At 39.9% G+C, this 20,089-nt stretch overlaps 1 long non-coding RNA gene across 10 annotated transcripts in view; it reads right to left on the reverse strand.

Moving 5' to 3' along the window:
* LOC149122128 (uncharacterized) overlaps positions 1-20,089 on the reverse strand; it is a 153,798-nt gene that overhangs the window by 120,664 nt on the left and 13,045 nt on the right. For 5 of the 10 annotated variants that reach the window (XR_016221155.1, XR_016221149.1, XR_016221152.1 and 2 more), the window contains exons 2-3: positions 16,840-16,941; positions 16,183-16,310 (exon numbers count right to left, since the gene is read on the reverse strand). This is a non-coding gene — a long non-coding RNA (uncharacterized LOC149122128). Of the gene's footprint in view, positions 1-3,657; positions 3,912-14,534; positions 15,026-15,985; positions 16,010-16,182; positions 16,337-16,839; positions 16,949-20,089 lie in introns of those variants that run through there. The other 5 variants (XR_016221156.1, XR_016221154.1, XR_016221157.1 and 2 more) reach the window with 5 other exon arrangements.

The raw sequence follows: 20,089 nt of genomic DNA on the forward strand, positions 1-20,089 counted from the left end.
CCTGATTTTGGATAGGCCCAGCTTCAGTCATTGTGGCCATTTGGGGAGTGAATCAGTGATTGAAGACTTCTCTCTCTCCCCCTCTGTCTGTAAATCTCCCTCTCAAATAAATAAAATATTTTTAAAAATGAATAAATTAAACTTTTATTTTGAGATAATTATAGATTCTTAGGCAATTCTAAGTAATAATAAATATCCACAATGATGGATAAAGACAAAGACCTCCACTTTCAATACTGAAAAGAATTAGAAGAAAATTAACAAGCATATAGAAGACTTGAACAATGCTGTCCACCAGCTAGACTTAACAGACCTCTTAGAGACCTACATCAATCTTAGAGTGCATGTACTTACTGAATGAACATGAGACAGTCTCAAGGACGGACTGTATGTCAGGCAATAAGACAAGTCTTAGTAAACGTAGAAGGATGGAAATCATACGGAATGGAATGGAATGAGATAAGAACGGGATGAAGTTAGGAATCAATACATAAGGAAATGTAGGATATTCACAAATATATAGGCATTAAAGCAAACACTCTTAAATAATCAACGGATCAAAGGAGAAAATCAACAGGGAAATTAGAAAATGTTTTGAGATAGATGAAAATGAAGAAACAATATACTAAAATTTAGGGGATTCAGCAAAAGCAAAACAAGTGCTCTGAAGACATTTTATTTATTATCTGTAACACACATAATATTTGCACTTATGGAGCACAGTGTTATATTTTGACACAGGTACAATGTATAATAAAATGATAATAAAATTAAGATAAGTATCATCTCCATCTCCTCAAATACCATGATTTCTATGTGCTGGGGATCTTTCAACCCCTATTTTGAAATGTAAAATTAATTGTCATTGACTATGATTATCCTATTGTGCTACTGAACGTGAGAACCACTTTCTAACCACCCGAGATGTATTGTGGTACCTCTTATCCACCTTCTCTCTGTCCTTGCCTTCCCCTACTCTTTCTAAACTCTAACGACTCCTATGCTACTCTTCACATGTATGTGATCAACTTCCCTCAGTGAGTGAAGGGCACATGGTATTTGTCTTTCTCCGTCTGGTTTATTTCACTTCACACAGGTCTATCTGTTGCCTCACGTGACACAACTTAAATCTTTTTTTCTGGCTAAACAAGATTCCAATGTGTTTATGTACCACGTGTTTTTATCCATTCACCCATCAATGGGCATCTTGGTTACTGTAAACAGTGCTGCAATAAACACAGGGCTTTGGTTATCTCTGATATATAATCACCCCATTTCCTTTGATATAATGTTTTTTTTTTCAAAGCTGAAAGCCAACTTTTTATTTATCCAACATTTCAGTTATGGGCTCACCACAGACATTTCTTCTGTACAAAACTGATGAAGTCATCTTTCACAACCAAAACATGTTAATACAGTCTCAAGTTATTCCTTCAAGAAATATATTTTATTGGCCCTAATAAACCAAGATTATAAAACATTATTTTAGGTTTTACCAAAAAAAGAAACTGGCCTCTGAAGAATCCCCAAATAAAGCTGGGGCACCAAATAGAAGACAATGATACAACACATTATATAATTTTAAGAAAGAAAAGTCTGAGATGAGGTGTCTAAGAAGGACCCTAAAATAAAGCTGGGACATCCAACAGTTCTCATAGTTAAAGATAATGAAAGATAAAATATCTTGCAGATTACAGAAAGAAAGTAAACATAGTTGCTTCAGTATTATAGCTAAGTGGGCTGGCGCTGTGGCTTAGGGGGCAAAGCCGCCACCTGCAGCGCCAGCATCCCACATGGGCGCCGGCTCAAGTCCCCTGCTGCTCCACCTCTGATCTAGCTCTCCACTATGGCTTGGGAAAGCAGTGGAAGATGGCCCGCCCAAGTCCTTTGGCCCCTGTACCCATGCAGGAAACCCGGAAGAAGCTCCTGTCTCCTGACTTCAGATCAGCACAGCTCCAGCCAATGCAACCAACCAGGGAATGAACCAGCAGATGAAGATCTCTCTTTCTCTCTCTCTGCCTCTCCCTCTCTGTGTAACTCTGCCTTTCAAATAAGTAAATAAATCTTTTTTAAAAATATTAAAGCTAAGTATAAGGAGAAAATATTATCTGCTAAGAACTGAAGTACAAGCTAGGCTTCTCATAGGTTGCCAGATTTGAATTTATAATACCTTGTGTGATCTAAAAAAGTTCAAGGATATTATCTATGTTAAAGTTGAATGGCATGATCAGATGACCCACAAGACCAACAATGGCCAATACTGGGCTGAGCCAAAGCCAGAAGCCAGAAATGCCATCCATATCTCCCACATGGTGACAAGAACACAATCACTTCAGCCATCCATTATTGTTGTGTCCCAGCTCTACATCAACAGGAAGCTGGAGTCAGTAGCCAGAGTCAGGTATTGAACCAAAATACTCCAATGTGGGATGCTGGTGTCTTAACCACTCATTTACTTTATAGAGCTTTTAATAAACAAAAAACTAAATCTCTCAGAATCTATGACATTCTGTACTTGCCAAAACCTATTACAGCTAGGGCCTAGAACAGTACCTGGCACATAACAAACAAAAAATCCATGCAATAGCATTCTGCTTGTATGATGGATAGAATAATGGGCTCCAAAGGATTGCATGTCCTGACATCTGTGAGTATATTATCTTCTATGGTAAAAATAACTTTACAGATATATTTAAGAACCTTGCAATGGAGGATTATCCAGGTGAGCACAACGTTATCATAGGGGACCTTGAAAGTGGAAGAGGAAGCAGAAGATAATCTGAGGGAGATCTAATTACAAAAGAATGGTCAAAGAGATGTAACACTCTGTCTTTGAAGATGGATGAAGGAGGCAAAAAGCCAAGGAATATACAAAGGGCCTCTAAGAGCTTGAAAAGGTAAGAAAACAGATTTTCCTCTAAGAGTCTAAATAAGAACATACCCTGTTGATTTTGGTCCAGTGAGGTCCAAACTCATTTATGACTTCTTAGATCTACAGAGCTATAAAATAATGTTTTATTGTTTAAGTCACTAATTTTTGGTGGTTTTCACTTAACAGCAATCAGAAAACACAAGTTGGGTAACAGAAATAGAGAAAAGCCTAGTAATAATAAATGCTGTAAAGAAGATATAAAGGGTAAACATGAACTCAGGTAACCTATGCCTAGTATCTAAATGTGTGATCTTACAGAGGGTAACTAAGAAAGGCCACTCTGAAGTGACAGTGGAGCAAAAGAGTGAAACAAGTGACAAAGCAAGCCAAGTGAGTTTCTGTGGGACCAGGCAGAGGAAACACCACGACCACAGCTCTGAGGCAAGGGCATGTTTATATGATTAAGCAACACAAGGAGGCCAGCATTGCTGGAGCACAGTGAACTCTGAGTTATAACTTTATACAGACACTAAAGATGTACTGTGCGAAAATGGTGGTATATTCAGTGATAAGGATATTACTGAAAAGACTTCATGATAAATAAGTATGCAACAATTTAGAAAATAAATGAAATCTCATATAAATGACACTGTAAGTAAAGCAAGCATACTTACAGTTTAGTGAGGTTAAATTTTCTTGCTACAGGATTCAAATTCAACTTGACTTGTGAGTATTTAAACTTACATAACTTCACATGGTATTAAATACAATATTTATTATAATAGCAAGTGGACACACTGTTTTGAAAAAGGTATTTAGACCCCAAACCTGTGCTTTTTCTTCAAAGCTAAAATACAAACAAAAAGTGACAACTTAAAAATTGTATTTGCTAACTAGAATTACACAGTTCAAGCATATTCACTTTTTGGTACTCACAAATTAAAAATAGAAACAAGCATGAACTTTAACTCCAAGTTCCCTTATCAAATTTCCAGGGCAGATTAAAAATCATGTCCTCTATTTGCTTCTTCCTTCGCACCTTCAATACAATAGAGAGGATTAAAGCTGAAGGTTAGTTCATTGCAAAAATCTAACAAATGTGATAAACCTCTGATGAGATTGATCAAAAAGTCACAAACTAAATTCAGGAATAAAGTAAGGAATATCATAGTAGATAACATACACCTAAAAATATATGGTTAATAAATACATTTATGGCAAATTTAAAAATTTAGATGCAATGGACAAATTTCTAGATAATTAAATTCCAGTTCAAAAAGAAAGGAAGGTGTTTGGCATAGCTGTTAAAATGCTCACCTCCCACATCAGAGTGCCCGATGTAGCACCAGCTCTGGCTCCGGATTTCAGCCTACTGCCAATGTAGACCCAGGGGGCAAGTGATGGCTCAAGTGACATGATCCCTGAGACCCACATGGGAGACCTGGATGGGTTCCTGGGTCCTAGCTGGCCTTGTCCAGCTCTGTTTGTTGTGAGCATTTGGGAAGAGAACAAGCAAATAGGAGCTCTCTGTCTCACTGGGCCTGTCAAATTTTTAAAAAATTTAAAACATTTTTCAAAAAATAGGAAATATGCGGCCAGCACTGTGGCACAGTGGGTCAAACTGCTGCCTGTGGTGCCGGCATCACATATGGGCTCCAGTCCGAGGCCCGGCTGCCCTGCCTCTGATCCAGCTCCCTACTAATGCTCCTGGGAAAGTCTTTGAGCCTGTGTACCCACATCAGAGACCCGGATGAAGCCCTGGCTCCTGCCTGGCCCAGACCATGTTGTGGCTATTTGGGGAGTGAACCAGCAGACAGACGACCCCCCCCCCTTCCTCTCTGCAATTGCCTTTCAAATAAAATAGATAAATCTTTAAAAAAAAAAAAAAAACAGAAAATAGGAATAGTCCAATGATCATTGCAGAAATCTAATCAACCATAGAAAACTTTCCCACAAAGAAAATTCAGCCCTAAAGGACTTAAAAGTCCTACCAAACATTCAAGAAAGGGACACAAAACTACTATAAGACAAGAAAAGAATTATTCACCAAGTTATTTTATGAATTTTAAGAAATACATTATAGACAAAATTTTAAAAGTTTTGTCCTGGAGATCAGGAGGTAAAAAAAGATGTTAGCTCTCCCTACTTTTTTTCAACAATGTATGGAAGGCCCAAATGGTGAAAAAAGACAAAGACATCAAAAATGAAGAAAAGCCAAAACAAAAATGTCATAATTCAGATTATAATGGTAGATATTCCCAAACAATTAAGATTTAAATTAAAATTAGTAAGTCTAGTAAAGCTACTGGAAGCAAGACCAAAGGCTTCTTGCATTCCTAGGATGCCAGTAAGAGGAAAAAATGACTAGAAAATTCAGATGAAAATACACAGAGCTAAGAATATATAAGGGTATCTCAAAAAGTACATGGAAATGGAACTAAAATAAAAATTCATGTTGGTGCCCAAAATTTTTGAAATTCATGCATGTAAGGGCTCTTCAAAAAGTAACAGCAGTACATATTATGAAGAAATACATACATGGATTACACTTTTTTGAACTAACATAAAGCTTTATCTTTTAATTCCATTTTTCCAAAGTACCCTCATATAAGGCCTACTTAAAGAACAAGAAAGGATGACCTGGGAAATAAAAGAGTATCTTTATGATCTCTGGGTAGGAAAGTTCCTTAAGTACAACATAAAAGCGCAAAAACTCCCTTCAACTTTAATAACTTCAACTACGTTAAAATGAAGAAAACTATATCCAAACATCATAAAGAAAAAACACAGTGCTAGAGTTGGAAACGATATTTTTGTTTTATACAACTGAAATGGTCTAGTCTCCATAAATGGAACTTCTAAAACCTAGTAAGACAGACTACTCAGTTAAAAACAAAACAGCACACTAAAGTTTGAAATCAGATGCTCAGAAAAGATATTCAAATTGCAATAACTACAGGAAAAGGTTCTCAACTCCATTCATAGTGAAGGAAATGCAAATCAAAACCCTCTGATTAGTAGAAATTAAGTCTGACAAAAGTTAGAGTGAATGGGACTCCAGAACCATGGAACTCTAATGCTATATACCTTTACCATGGTTATTTCACTGTGAGTATTTACCCGTTCTTTCTAATAAGGCAAAAAGATTTCTAGTTATGGAAAAAATCCCACCCATAAGTCACACTTTTTGTTTTAGCTCTTATGTTCCTAACACTTCTAGTAAAATCATAAATGATAAAAAGCATTTTATAAAAGAGTGTGTTTTACTATTTGGATAGCCATCACATTGTTTTATCAAATCAGTATTTGTCTATCCATAATTTTCACTAAATCATAGTTCTAGTCCTTAAAGTCAGGGTGCCCCACTTTGAGAATCATTTGGGGAACTTCTTTTTTATAGCAAACATTTTTAGTTCAGTACTTTTAAGTATACTGTGTTACCCTCCTATTGGGCATGCATACTTTTTTATACTTCCAACACTCAAATGCATTGCAAGGTTCCCTGCTCAGCAGTTTATTTAGGTTGCTTTCTCTTTTTCTTGGTCGTGAAATGTCAAGTTGTTTAGAATTCAGAATTAGATTCACACTTGTCTGTATAGAAAGTTTTGAAATTTGTTTTCTAAAATACAAGTTTCATTCAGTAGCTCACATTCTCTTTCCTTATTTCAGGTATCAGCAAAACTTTTCCATTAGGGTCAGATAGTGATTAGTATAAAAAGTCATAACTATTTAACAATGCTGTTGAGCACAAAAAGCCATAGATGATTAATGGCAGTAAGGAACTGTAGTGTTTAAAAAAAATTTACAAACACAGGTGGCTAGCAGACTGTGGTTTACCTCCTTTGCTTTATATTTTTAACAATAAGCAGATGCTTACTCCCAGATGTGTCACCTTGTATCACTAATCCATTTAACCAGAACTTGACAAAGATCTAAGTTTCTCGTATGTAAAAGAGGACACTCAAGGTCAATGCTCAAACCTAAGAAATAATTATAAAGAAATAGTATGCATAAAATGCATACATCACGATCATTACTTAAGTATTATTTATAATAAAGAACTGGAAACAATTTTACAGGAATTTTCATTTTTAAAAAGTAAACTAGTGGTAATTCTGCAAATAAACTCGATTCAGAAAAGGCAGATGGGGTATTTTCCTAAGTGTAAGAAGGTAACGGAAACAATGCCTAGGACTTTGTATCATGGGGAAAACATCTCAAAGAAGTAATAATGGAAATAGCAAGATCTAATAGTCCATGGGACTTTTTGCATTTGAAATTCTATTAAGTTTGTTGAAGAAAATTACTATGAAGGAAAATTGCAGCTAGTCTTAGAAGTCCAGCAGATAGCTGTTAGGTTGTCATCCATTTATAGTACATCAACACTGATCTTCAACAGTAATTATGGCTATTAAAATGCTCTTATGTAGGGGTCAGTGCTGTGGTATGGCAGGTTACATCATGGCCTGCAGTGCCAACATCCCATGTGAGCACTGTTTTCAGTCCCAGCTGCTCCACTTCTGATCCAGCTCCCTGCGATGCACCCGGGAAAGCTGCAGAAGATGGCCAGGGGGCCCTGGGCCTGTGCACCTATGTGGGAGATCTGGAGGAGACTCCCGGATCCCAGCTCCCGGCTTCAGCCTGGCACAGCCCTGAACGCTGCAGCCACTGGGGAGTGAACCAGCGGATGCAGGAACTCTGTCTTTTCTTCTCTCTCTTTGCAAACTATCTTTCAAACAAATAATAATTTTAAATATGCTCTTATGTAATGTTTCATTTGATTTATAAGAATTTCATAAGTAATGATTTCTCCAATAAAATACTCAGCCATTTCCAAGACTGTTTCAAATAACTCAAAACTTGAAAAGAGATGAAGAATTAAGCCATTCTCACTTTAAGAAATTCTCAAGAATGTATAAAAATATTCCCCTACAGAGGCCGGTGCTGTGGTGTAGCAGGTAAAGCCACTGCCTGCTATATGGGTGCTGGTTTGAGTCCCAGCTGCTCCACTTCCGATCCAGCTCTCTGCTATGGCTTGGGAAAGCAGCGGAAGATGGCCCAAGTCTCTGGGCCATTGCACCCGCCTGGGAGACCTGGAAGAAGCTCCTGGCTTCAGCCACCTGGCCATCTGGGGAGTGAACCAGCGGACAGAAGACCCTCCCCCCCGCCCACCGCCTGTCTGCAACTCTACCTTTCAAATACATAAATAAATAAATCTTTTAAAAAATACTCTCTCCTACAGTATGAAATTTCCACTTTCATAAGAGCTATCTTTTTTTTTTAACAAAGGAATATGTGCTCAACACCTAAAACTCATCTTCCCTGATTAATTCATTAATTAAATGGCATCAGTGAGGAGAGTCTTACCCCAAGAAAACTTTCACACGAAGTTCTTTTTGGTCCTTGAGATTGTCTTCAATGTTGTAATTTCCACATCAAACCAAAAACATCTTTTTCCTGGATTTTCTACATTATAATTAACCATTACCACATCACCAATATTTAGTTCATTCCATTTTAAAATGGTTCTAGCTCATGGTAGAAGATCCTTTACATTCATTTCTAGAGTACCACTTTCCGGATATTCATCATACTGGATATGATAAATAATGTCTTCATCAGCAGCAACAGAGTAGACATACAGGGTACACTGTCCAATTTGTTTATGTTCTCTTTGGAATTATGATTTCTATTTCCATTAGTCCTTGTATAAGAACTGCCATTCTTCAGTGGAGTTTTGCCACGTGAATGTCCATCAGAAGCTCTAGTAACACTGTATATGTGCTTCAAACCAAGCACCAAGGCCGACATCTCTGGCACCCACCAATTCATTTACCTTATATAGTCCAATGCCAGGATCAATAAGATAGACACGAGTTGATGTGGATGGTTGACTGGAAGATCCCACTCTTGAAGTTTTCTTGACTTTAGGTGGACTATTAGAACATGGGTTGACCTGTATATCAGTCTGTTTAGATGTGCTAGGAAGATCAGAGTCTGGGCAAACTAGTAGCTGAATAATATTCAGTCCAGCATCGTAGTCAAATAAAGTATATCCAAACCCGCTCGCGCAGCTCCTCGATCGTAGCTTCACGAGAAACGTCCTTGATGGTGTGTGTCTGGGAGCCGTCCACGGTTCGAACCTGGATCCACATCTTGGCACGGGAGAGAGGGGTGGGGGCGGCCCCCTTTGTCAACCCCTTCTGCTCGGGACGCTGCGCCCTGCCTGGGCCAAGGGCGCGCAAGGGAGAGCAAGAGCGACTACAGCCGGGCCTGACAGGCAGCTACGACTCCCAGACCTAGCACCCACCCTGCAGAGCTGAGGAGGGAAAACCCGCACCAGCGCGAGGAGCTACTGCAGCCTCCGCCTTACAAATAGGAAGAAGCCACTGGCAGAATGTTGATATCATGTTGTTCCTTGCTAGAATATTTGGTGGTTATACATTCAGTTTGCTGAGGAACATCTATGCTGTTTTTGTTTTTCTGAGATTTAATTATTTAATTGAAAGAGTCAGAGAGGGAGAAACAGAGAGAGAAAAAGATCTTCCATCCACTGGTCCACTCCCCAGGTATCTGCGACAGCCAGGGCAGAGCCAGGCCAATGCAATGAGCTTCTGGGTCCCCCACACGGGTGACAGGCCCAAGTACTCAGGCCATGTTCTGCTACCATTACCAGGACTAGATCAGCAGTGGGACAGCTGGGACACGAACCAGCACCCGTATAGGATGCTGGCATCTCAGGCAGTGGCTCTACCTGCTATATCACAATGCCAACCCCACATCTCTACTGTTTTCCACAGGAAATTTTATAGCTGTAAATGTTTATACTAAAGCATAAAGATATCATATCAATAAAACTAAACTTTCACCTTAAAAAACTAAACAGAGAATTAAATCTAAAGCAAACAGGAGGAAAAATAAAGATTAAAACTGACATAAACAGAATAGAAAAAATTCAGATATCCAAGGAAACCAAAAGTTGATTACTTAAAAAAAATCAGTGAAGCATATAAACATAATTAGAAAAAGAAAACAGAAAAAAATCTTAAATTAGTAAAGATCAGAAATGAAAGGGACATTACCACCCTTACAAAAATTCAAAATATTACAGAACACTATGGAAATATCACATGCTAATAAGTTAGACAACTTAGATAAAGTGGATAAATTCATAGAAATACACAACTACTAAAAACTTACTCAAATAGAAATATAAAATCTTAATATACCTATAACAAAAAAACTATATTAATAATTAAATTTAAAAGTCCCATGAAGAAAAGTCCAGGACTAGATGTCTTTGTTGGTAAATGCCCCCAAACATTTATAGGATAATTAATTCACTAACCCCTGCAAAATGTAGATGAAGGGAAAATATTCCATCTTATTCCAGGATACCAGTATTTCACTGATGCCAAAATAAAATATATCACAAATAAAACTACAAATAAATATCACCCATAAATATAGATGTAAAAGGGGCTGGCACTTTGGCATAGTGGGTAGAACCACTGCCTATGGTGTCAGCATCTCATGTGGGTGAGAGTTCAAGTCCCAGCTGCTCCTCTTCTAACCCAGCTCTCATCTATGGTCTGGGAAGGCAGTGGAAGATGGCCCAGGTGCTTGTGCTCCTGCACCCACGTGGGAGGCTTAGAAGCCCCTGACTCCTGGCTTTGCATTGCTCAGCTCCAAATGTTGTGGCCATTTGGGGAGTGAACCAGAGGGTGGAAGACCATTCCCTCTGTCTCTCCCTCTCTGTCTATAACCCTACCTCTTAAATAAATTAAGTCTTAAACAATATAGAGAGAATGTAAAATTCCTCAACAAAACACTACCAAACAGAATACAGAAGCATAATAAAAGGATTATGTGTGTGAGCAACAGATTTATCCCAGGAATGAAAGGGTAGTTAGCATGAAAAAAATCTATTAATGCAGTAAATCATGTTAATAGAATAAGAAACAAATCCACAGATCAACTTTATAGAAAGAAAAAAGTATTTGAGAACACTTAATGCCCTTTGTGATAAAAAAAAAATTCAACAAACTAGGAATGGAAGATAAACTCAATTTTGACAATGGATAAATATGAAAAACCCACAGCTACCATGATATCTAAGTAGTAAAAACTGAAAGCTTTCCTTCCATGACCAGGAAAAATACAAGTATTTTTGCTCTCGCCACTTCTATTCAACATTATATTGTAGGCTTTAGACAGGGTAATTGAAAACGCAATATAAAGGGAAAAAAGGCAACTTCTTTGGAAAAGAAGTAAAATTATCTGTATTCTCACACAGCATGATCTTAAGTAGAGAAAAATCCTAGGCAATCCATAAGAAACTAATAAACATGTTCAACAAGGCTGCAAGATAAAAGAGCAATACACCAAAATGAACTGTATTTCTACTGTTAGCAATGAACAAATAATGAAGAAAACAATTCCATTTATAATTGCTATCAAAATATAAGAATAAAATTTTCAAAAGGATTTCAACATAGAAACCTAAAATCTGCAAAACATAATTGTAAAAAATTAAATACCTACAAAAATGGAGAAACACATTGTGTTCCTGAGTTGGAAAATGTAATATTGTTAATATAATACTCCCCAAAGTTTTAGAAACATAAACATTTTAAGTCCTACAAAAATTCAAGCTGCCTCTTCTTCAGAAGTTGATGTAGATACTGTAAAATTCATATGGAAATATAAGGGGCCCAGTATAGAAAAACAATATTGAAAATGAAGGATAATCAGTTCTCTCCTATGGCCTGGGAAAACAACAGAATATGGCCCAAAGCCTTGGGCCCCTGCACCCACATGGGAAGACCCAGAGGAAGAAGCTCCTGGATCATGGCTTTGGATCGGTGCAGCTCTGGCTGTTGCGGCCAATTGTTGAGTGAACCAGAGGATGGAAGCCCTCTCTCTCGGCCTCTTCTCTCTCTGTGTAACTATGACTTTCAAATAAATAAATAAATCTTTTTAAAAAAAGAAAATGAAGAATAATGTTAAAAGACATTTCCTGGGCCGGCGCCGCGGCTCACTAGGCTAATCCTCCGCCTAGCGGCGCCGGCACGCAGGGTTCTAGTCCTGGTTGGGGCGCCGGATTCTGTCCTGGTTGCCCCTCTTCCAGGCCAGCCCTCTGCTGTGGCCAGGGAGTGCAGTGGAGGATGGCCCAGGTGCTTGGGCCCTGCACCCCATGGGAGACCAGGAAAAGCACCTGGCTCCTGGCTCCTGCCATCGGATCAGCGCGGTGCGCCGGCCGCAGCGCGCCGGCCGCGGTGGCCATTGGAGGGTGAACCAACGGCAAAGGAAGACCTTTCTCTCTGTCTCTCTCTCTCACTGTCCACTCTGCCTGTCAAAAAAAAAAAAAAAAAAAAAAAAAAAAAAAAAAAAAAAAAAAAAACAAAACCTGGGGCCGGCGCCGTGGATTACTTGGTTAATCCTCTGCCTGCAGGGCCTGCATCCCATGTGAGTGCTGGGTTCTAGTTCCGGTTGCTCCTCTTCCAGTCCAGCTCTCTGCTGTGGCCTGGGAGGGCAGTGGAGGATGGCCCAAGTGCTTGGACCCCTGTACCCACATGGGAGACCAGGAAGAAGCTCCTGGCTCCTGTCTTCAGATTGGCACAGCACTGGCCATAGTGGCCATTTGGGGAGTGAACCAATGGAAGGAAGACCTTTCTCTCTGTCTCTCTCTCCCTCACTGTCTATAACTCTACATGTCAAATAAGAAAAATTATTTAAAAAGAATTTTAAAAAGACACATTTCCTAACATCAAAACACTGTGGTACTACCATAAGGACAGATATATATATATATATTTTATATTTATTTTTATATATTATATATTATTTTAATTATATATATTTCACATATATATGAAATGGAACTTAGAGTCCACAATAAATGCATACATTTATGGTCAATTGATTGTCATCAACTCGAAATGGGCTCAAGAAACTCAACAACAACAAAATAATCTAGTTGAACAGACTGGATGACTCTACAGACATTTTTCAAAAGAGGAAATTCAAATGGCAAACAGACACATGAAAAAACGCTCAGGATCACTAGCCATCAGGGAAACGCAAATCAAAACCACAATTAGTTTTTACTTCACCCCAGTTAGAATGGCTCTCATACAGAATCAACAAGCAATAAATGCTCGTGTGGATGTGTGGGAAAAGGTACCTTAATCCACTCTTGGCAAGAATATAAACTGGTGCAGCCACTATGGAAGACAGGATGGAGATAGACCTCAAAAATCTGAATATAGGCCTACCATATGACCCAGCCATCTCACTTCTGGGAATTTACCCAAAGGAAATGAAATCAGCATTTGAGTTATCTGTACTCCCATGTTTACTGCAGCTCAGTTCACAATAGCTAAGGTATGGAATCAACCCAGATGTCCGTCAACTGATGGCTGGATAAAGAAATTGTGGTATAGATATAGTCATAGATGTAATATGCAATACTACTCAATTGTAAAAAAAGAATGAGATCCTGTCCTTAACAAAATGAATGCAACTGGAAACAATTATATTTAGTGAAACAAGCCAGTCCCAAATTGACAAACATCAGGTTTTCCATGATCCGTGGTAACACAGTAGCAAAAATGTAATGTCTAGCAGTGAAATTGACATTTTGAGATTCAATGACTATTTATAGCCCTTTTCTCTACCATTGAGGAATAGTGTTTTCTATTTGTGGAACTCTTTACTTAGTGTAGGGTGTAGGGTTAATCTTATGAGTGTAAACTAAACTGAAAGTAGATCATTGTAGAAATCAAGGGAGGGCTGGGGCTGGCACTGTAGCATAGTAGGCTAAGCCTCCACCTGTGGTGCTGGCATCCCATGTGAGCACAAGTGCTAGTCCTAAGGGAAGAGCCTGCTATCCTCTGCAATTCCAGAATCATCCTCACATTCTACTGCCTTCAGGAATCCCCCAAGAGACTTAACCCAGTTCCCATTTATTTTGGGCAGTATTCTGAAATCCTTTCCTCATACAACAGTGATACACACACACACACACACACACAGAGAGAGAGAGAGAGAGAGAGAGAGAGAGAGAGAAAGAGAATTACAAAGTCAAAGTGATTTAGTACCTCTCAGTAAATTCTATCAGAGTCTAGTAGCAGGTGTCTGAGTAGAACATGTGGCTTTGCATCCAGTTTTAAGTTCCACTGTGCCTCAGCCACATCCCACAAAAAGTATATAAAAGTTCACAAAAATGGCTCATAAAAGTTTGCCTGACTCAGCACTGTGGCATAGAATGTTAGGCCTTTGCATGCTGTGCCAGCACCCCATATGGGTGCTGGTTTGAATCCCAGCTGCTCCACTTCTGTTCCAGCTCCCTGATAATACACTTGCGAAAGCAGCAGAAGATGGCCCAAGTCCTTGGGCCCCTGCACCCAGGTGGGAGACCTGGAAGAAGCTCCTGGCTCCTGCCTGGTCCAGCCCTGATCATTGCAGTCATTTAGGGAGTGAATCAGTGGATGGAAGGTCTTTCCCTCTCCCCCTCCCTCCCTTTGCCTCCTTCTCTGTTTCTGCCTTTCAAATAAACAAATTTTTTAGAATAAATTTCCTATGCAGATAAATAGCAAGTAAGGCAAACGTCCAACTTAAGAATGTAATTATACAATTAAAATTTTATTTCTGTGGCCTAATTACCCACTGTCCTATATCACATTTTCATATGATATTATTCTCCTTTCTTTTCCATATTGCTGGCAAAGGAAATATCAAGTTAAAATATACCCACTATCACAGGGACACAAAATGCAGCCCTCACTTTCCACTGTTGTCAGCCACAGCCCGTCACTGGACACCCCTCCCCACATGGGGTCTCTCCCTGCTGCATTTATCAGACTTACTTCTTCCAAGGGAAAACAGCCTAAGGGGGCAGGTCCCAACACGTGTCTCTCGACCTTAGTGCAAAGACATTTCTAGAATATGTTCTGCTACGTAGTTCAGTTTCCCCCAGAGTAGTTCCAAAGAGCCACAGTTAGGAGCAACTCCACAAACTTTTCTCCCTTTGGTCAGGTGGCATTGTCACACCACATCTCGTGTGACTTCCTGCGCACCAAAGCTGAAGAATCCACTGCAGGTTGGAAAACGTTCAACCCCATCACAAAATGCAGTGAGGACACAATTTTCCTGAATTTAAGAAAGACGTAAACTAATGTTAATTAACTGTAACTCCTAAAAAATTTCTTTATAATTATTCAAACATGGTTCCAGTCACCTCAATTTAGATTTCTGAACAAGCTTAATTTGGTCATTGTATTTCACATAGTAAAAGGAATTGGACATCATGCCCAGTGAAATAAGCCAAGCACAAAAGGACAGATACTGTATGATCTCACTCATGAGAGGGTGTACTTCAAAGAGCTCACAGAAAAACAAAATTAAAAGGTAAGTCTATTTTTAGACAAAATAATTTTGAAATCCATGTATGTTTTTTCATAACAAGCTTTTCCCATGATCTTTTTATAGTATCCTCATATGTGAAATCTTAAAAAGCTGATTTCATAGAAACAGAGCAGGAAGGTGGTTCTCAGAGGTGGGAGGGGAGGGGTATGAGGCAAAAGGCGATACTGATGGCAGGGTTCAAAGTTTCAGTGAGACTGTGGAATCAGCTTCAGTGAGCATCTGCCCTGCACGATGACCACAGTTCATAATACACTGTGAGATTAAATGTTTCTGAAACAGTGGATTATCATTCTCACCACAGAAAGAGAATACATCAGTGAAATTATGGATATATGCATTAGCTTGATTTTTAAAACATTCTATTGCTCACCATATATATATATATATATATATATATATATATATGTGCGACTATTTGTGAATTAAAAAGTCTATTTAAAATGCACTTTAAAAGCACTTCAAAAAAAAAAAAAAAAGAAAAGGGAGGCAGTTGACCAGAGGTTTCATTGCCCTGTTCTCCCAACTGCCACACTACTCACCCATTCCCGGTCCCTCCAGGACAGAGCCACCATCCAAAGCTGTCATGTATGCTCAGGGGCCACCTCCTCTCCAGCTGACAGGACAGCCTGTACCATCACTGGAACTCATACTCAACCGTCAGTAAATTCTCCTAGCGTGTGGTCTTGAGCTGAACTTCCTTTCCCTTTTCTTGAGAGGACACCAGCTTGTCACTGTGCACAGCAAACATCCTGCAGCCCTCCCCGTGATGGCCTTGTCCACCATGCCTGCAGCTGGGCTCAGGAGCCTCATTTTCCCCAGTGAAGCACCCCTATCCCTCTCTCATAAATCCCGGTGCTTCTGAAGTCTAAGTTCAAACTTACCCCTTGTTGCCTTCATTGTTGCGATCACCTGCCAACCACACAGTCACTCTTCCTCACTCACTGAACACAGTAGAGTCCAGATCACTGTATTCCTTTTCAGCAACACTCACAAGGGCACTTCAAAAAGTCTGTGGAAGATGATACCAGAAGATGTCTATTTTGGAGGAAAAAAAATTGCAATCTGCACCTGGTGTTTTTTCACAATACACATTTTCTACAAAGTTTTTGAAGATACCTCATTTTTCCAATTTTAAAAATTTTGGCACCAAGATAAATTTATCTTTCAATTCCATTTTCCACAAACTTTTTGAAGTATCCTCATACATCACCATTCTTGGAAAATACATTGCTGATTCAACTCAACAACGTCTCTTCTTCATTTCATTAATCTTTCCTCCTGTGCCATGCCAATCTCCTGCCTTCCAGACCACCAGTAACTGCTCTACTTCTGAGCAGTCTCTATTACATATACTTCCCTTTATCCATGCCCCACCTTCCAACTTTCAGCAAACTGAGCCTAGCACATCAATCTCTGCAATTCTCTGATCTTACAGAGACCTGGAATTCTTGATTTGGCCTCTTTGCATTTTCCATCATTGCCCCCATATCCTCATTTCTCTCTTAACCCACTCATAGTCCATGGCATAACACATTTACCTAGATCTCTTGGAGACACGCTTGATCTTCTAGCACCTTCTCTTATTCCATCATACTTGCTGGCAGAAGAGACTACTGACACCCCATATCTTCTGCCTGTACCTGCACACTCAAGCAGATAAACCAGAAGAAATTAATCATCTTGCACCAAATGGATTGCCAGTTTTTGAGTAACTTTCATTGTAATACAACTGCATTCATTCCCTTCTACATTATCTATGGCTATTTCTATGCAATAATGGCAGAGTTGAATATTGAGACAGAAGCTGGCCGGCGCCGCAGCTCACTAGGCTAATCCTCCGCCTTGCGGCGCTGGCACACCGGGTTCTAGTCCCAGTTGGGGCGCCGGATTCTGCCCTGGTTGCTCCTCTTCCAGGCCAGCTCTCTGCTGTGGCCAAGGAGTGCAATGGAGGATGGCCCAAGTGCTTGGGCCCTGCACCCCATGGGAGACCAGGCTAAGTACCTGGCTCCTGCCATTGGATCAGTGCCGTGCGCTGGCCGCAGCGCGCCAGTCGCGGCAGCCATTGGAGGGTGAACCAATGGCAAAGGAAGACCTTTCTCTCTGTCTCTCTCTCTCACTGTCCACTCTGCCTGTCAAAAAAAAAAAAAGAGAGAGAGAGACAGAAGCTATGGCCCACAAGAACAAGAATAGCTTATCTGTCACTTTAAAGATACCTTTGCCTAACACTGGGAGCTAAATCATTCCATAAGAAAATCCATAATCATGCTAACTGGTGTTAATTTTGTTTTATGTCCTCAAAACTCACGTCAACATCCAACTTTCACAATCATGACTACTACTGTCCCTAGTGAAATAGATTCCTTCTCACTCTTGACAACCTCACTTCCAAAAAGAGAAAGAATATATATAAATAAAATTAAAATAATTAAAAATAAAATAATTTCATCTTATATCATCTAATACACTGCGTTGGCTATGTGCCTTTGTCATCTTCTTTCTCCCTCCCTCCATCCCTCCCTCTCTCCTTTCTGCCCCCTCCCCTGGAAAGTCATGTATTAATATTTCCTGTTTAGAAAAAAAGGGGAAACTTCATTTGATCATGCATTCCCCTCCAGCTCTGCTCTATTTCTTTTGTTTACTTTCCTATAAAATTTCCACACCCAATGTTACCTACTTTCTATATCTCATTCTGTCCCCATCACTCCACTGAGAAGGCTTTTATCAAGGTCGCCTAAGCCCGGACAGAGTTTGTGCTCAGTTCTCACTCTGCAAGCCTTACCAGCAGCACTGGAGGGGGCTGATCAGGAAGTCCTTCTTGAAGGACTTGCTTCTCCTCGTTCCCGGAACTCCACATCTGCCTGCATTTCCTCCAATCATCACAACCTTTCTGCAGTTGCTAGATCTCTAAATGTCAGCAAACCACAGAGCTTGTGTTTAGCCTTCCCATTTTTTCATTCCTCTCCCCTCTCCCCCTAGGTGATCCTATCCATTCTCATAATTTAAATGCCATCTCTAGGCTGCTAAGTCCCGAATCTGTAACTCAAGGCTTGATTTCCACCTTGAACTAGACATCCAGCAGTCAAATCAACACTTTCACTTAAGACATCTATTTACCACTCTAAGCTTGGACTAATCAAGCATTAACTTCACCTTCTCCATTTTCAGAAAACGGACTGACAATTCACTCAGCTCCTTGGGTCAAAAAGCTAACAGTTTTCCATGTTTACTTCCAGTTCACACCCAAACCACATGTGAATCTCACTGGTTCAGCTTTCACAACACAGCAGACATCGAATCACTGTTCACCATCTCCACTGCTACATCCTAAACTAAGCCACTGGGTCAGCCTGCTGCCTCCATCTTGTTCTTCTACAGTCCATTCTTCACACTGCTAGAGTGATATTCCTAAACACTAAACCACATTCCACTACCTGCATGTGGAAACCCTCCAGTAACTCCTCATTGCTCCTTAAAGTGAAACCAAACTCCTTACTGTATATAAATATATAGAGAGTGTGTGTGTATGATATATATATATATATATATATATATATATAATATCATAGCCCAGTTGCTATGTCTTTGCACTTTTTTTTTTTTGACAGGCAGAGTTAGAGAGAGACAGAGAGAAAGGTCTTCCTTCCGTTGGTTCACCCCCCAAATGGCCACCATGGCCGGCACACTGCACCAATCCAAACCCAGGAGCCAGGTGCTTCCTCCTGATCTCCCATGCGGGTGCAGAGCCCAAGCACTTGGGCCATCTTCCACTGCCTTCCTGGGCCACCAGCAGAGAGCTGGACTGGAAGAGGCACAACCAGGACAGAACCGGCACCCCAACCGGAACTAGAACCCAGGATGACACGGCCACAGGCGGAGGATTAGCCTAGTGAGCCACAGCGCCGGCATCCTTGCATTCTTGTCTCCCTCTGATGGTCTTCTGATGGCTATTTCCTTTTCAAATGCTACCCTTCAGAAAGACTGTCCCGATGACCACTTAGATCAATTTCTATTATTTTACTGTTTGTTTCCCTCATAGCACTTATCAATTCTCCAAATCATCTGCACATAAATGCTTTCATTTATTTTGATAAATATTTTCTCACCAAAGTAAGCTCATGACTTGCAAGCAAAAACTTGGTCATTCTTCCATCACCAGTACCTGAAACACTTTTAATATAAAACCCTTGTCTGATTGACTGACATTTTAACTAAATAAAACAAGTTCTGTAAATTAGCACCTACTCCTAAGGCAGTTACAATTTAGAACACTATTTTATATTCAAATGATACTTGGATTTTGTAATGTTGGACCATTGACAGAAATATTGCATCCTTGGAGAAGCACAGAACCCTGCTTTCTCAGGTAGTTATGTTCCAGAAAGAAAATCACAACTTAAAAAGTGAGATTTACCCCCCCAAACACACACACGTTCATCCCAACCAGGTGCCAGCCTTCCCAATTCAGATACATTCAGCAGCCATGAAAGCTCACAAAGTGCACTGCACCATGGCATCTGTTGAAAAGGTACTGGTCCCTAAATCAGGCTGGATGACCACTCATCCACTGAATGCTTATCATCCCCATGGCAGTGGGTTCTCTAGAAAGATTCCTTCCTATATCACCTTTATCTCCTACATCTTAAAGGAAAAACAGAAGTGACATTATAGAGATGACAGCTAAAGGGCTGACATATGGCCTAGCAGTTAAGCCACTTAGGACATTCACATCCCATATCTGAGTACCGGGGTTCAAGTCCCAGGTCCACTACTGATTCCAGATTCCTGCTA

The sequence above is a fragment of the Oryctolagus cuniculus genome, chromosome 15, assembly GCF_051225735.1.
Source record: "Oryctolagus cuniculus isolate XC-2025 breed Fujian yellow rabbit chromosome 15, ASM5122573v1, whole genome shotgun sequence".
Taxonomy (NCBI): domain Eukaryota; kingdom Metazoa; phylum Chordata; class Mammalia; order Lagomorpha; family Leporidae; genus Oryctolagus; species Oryctolagus cuniculus.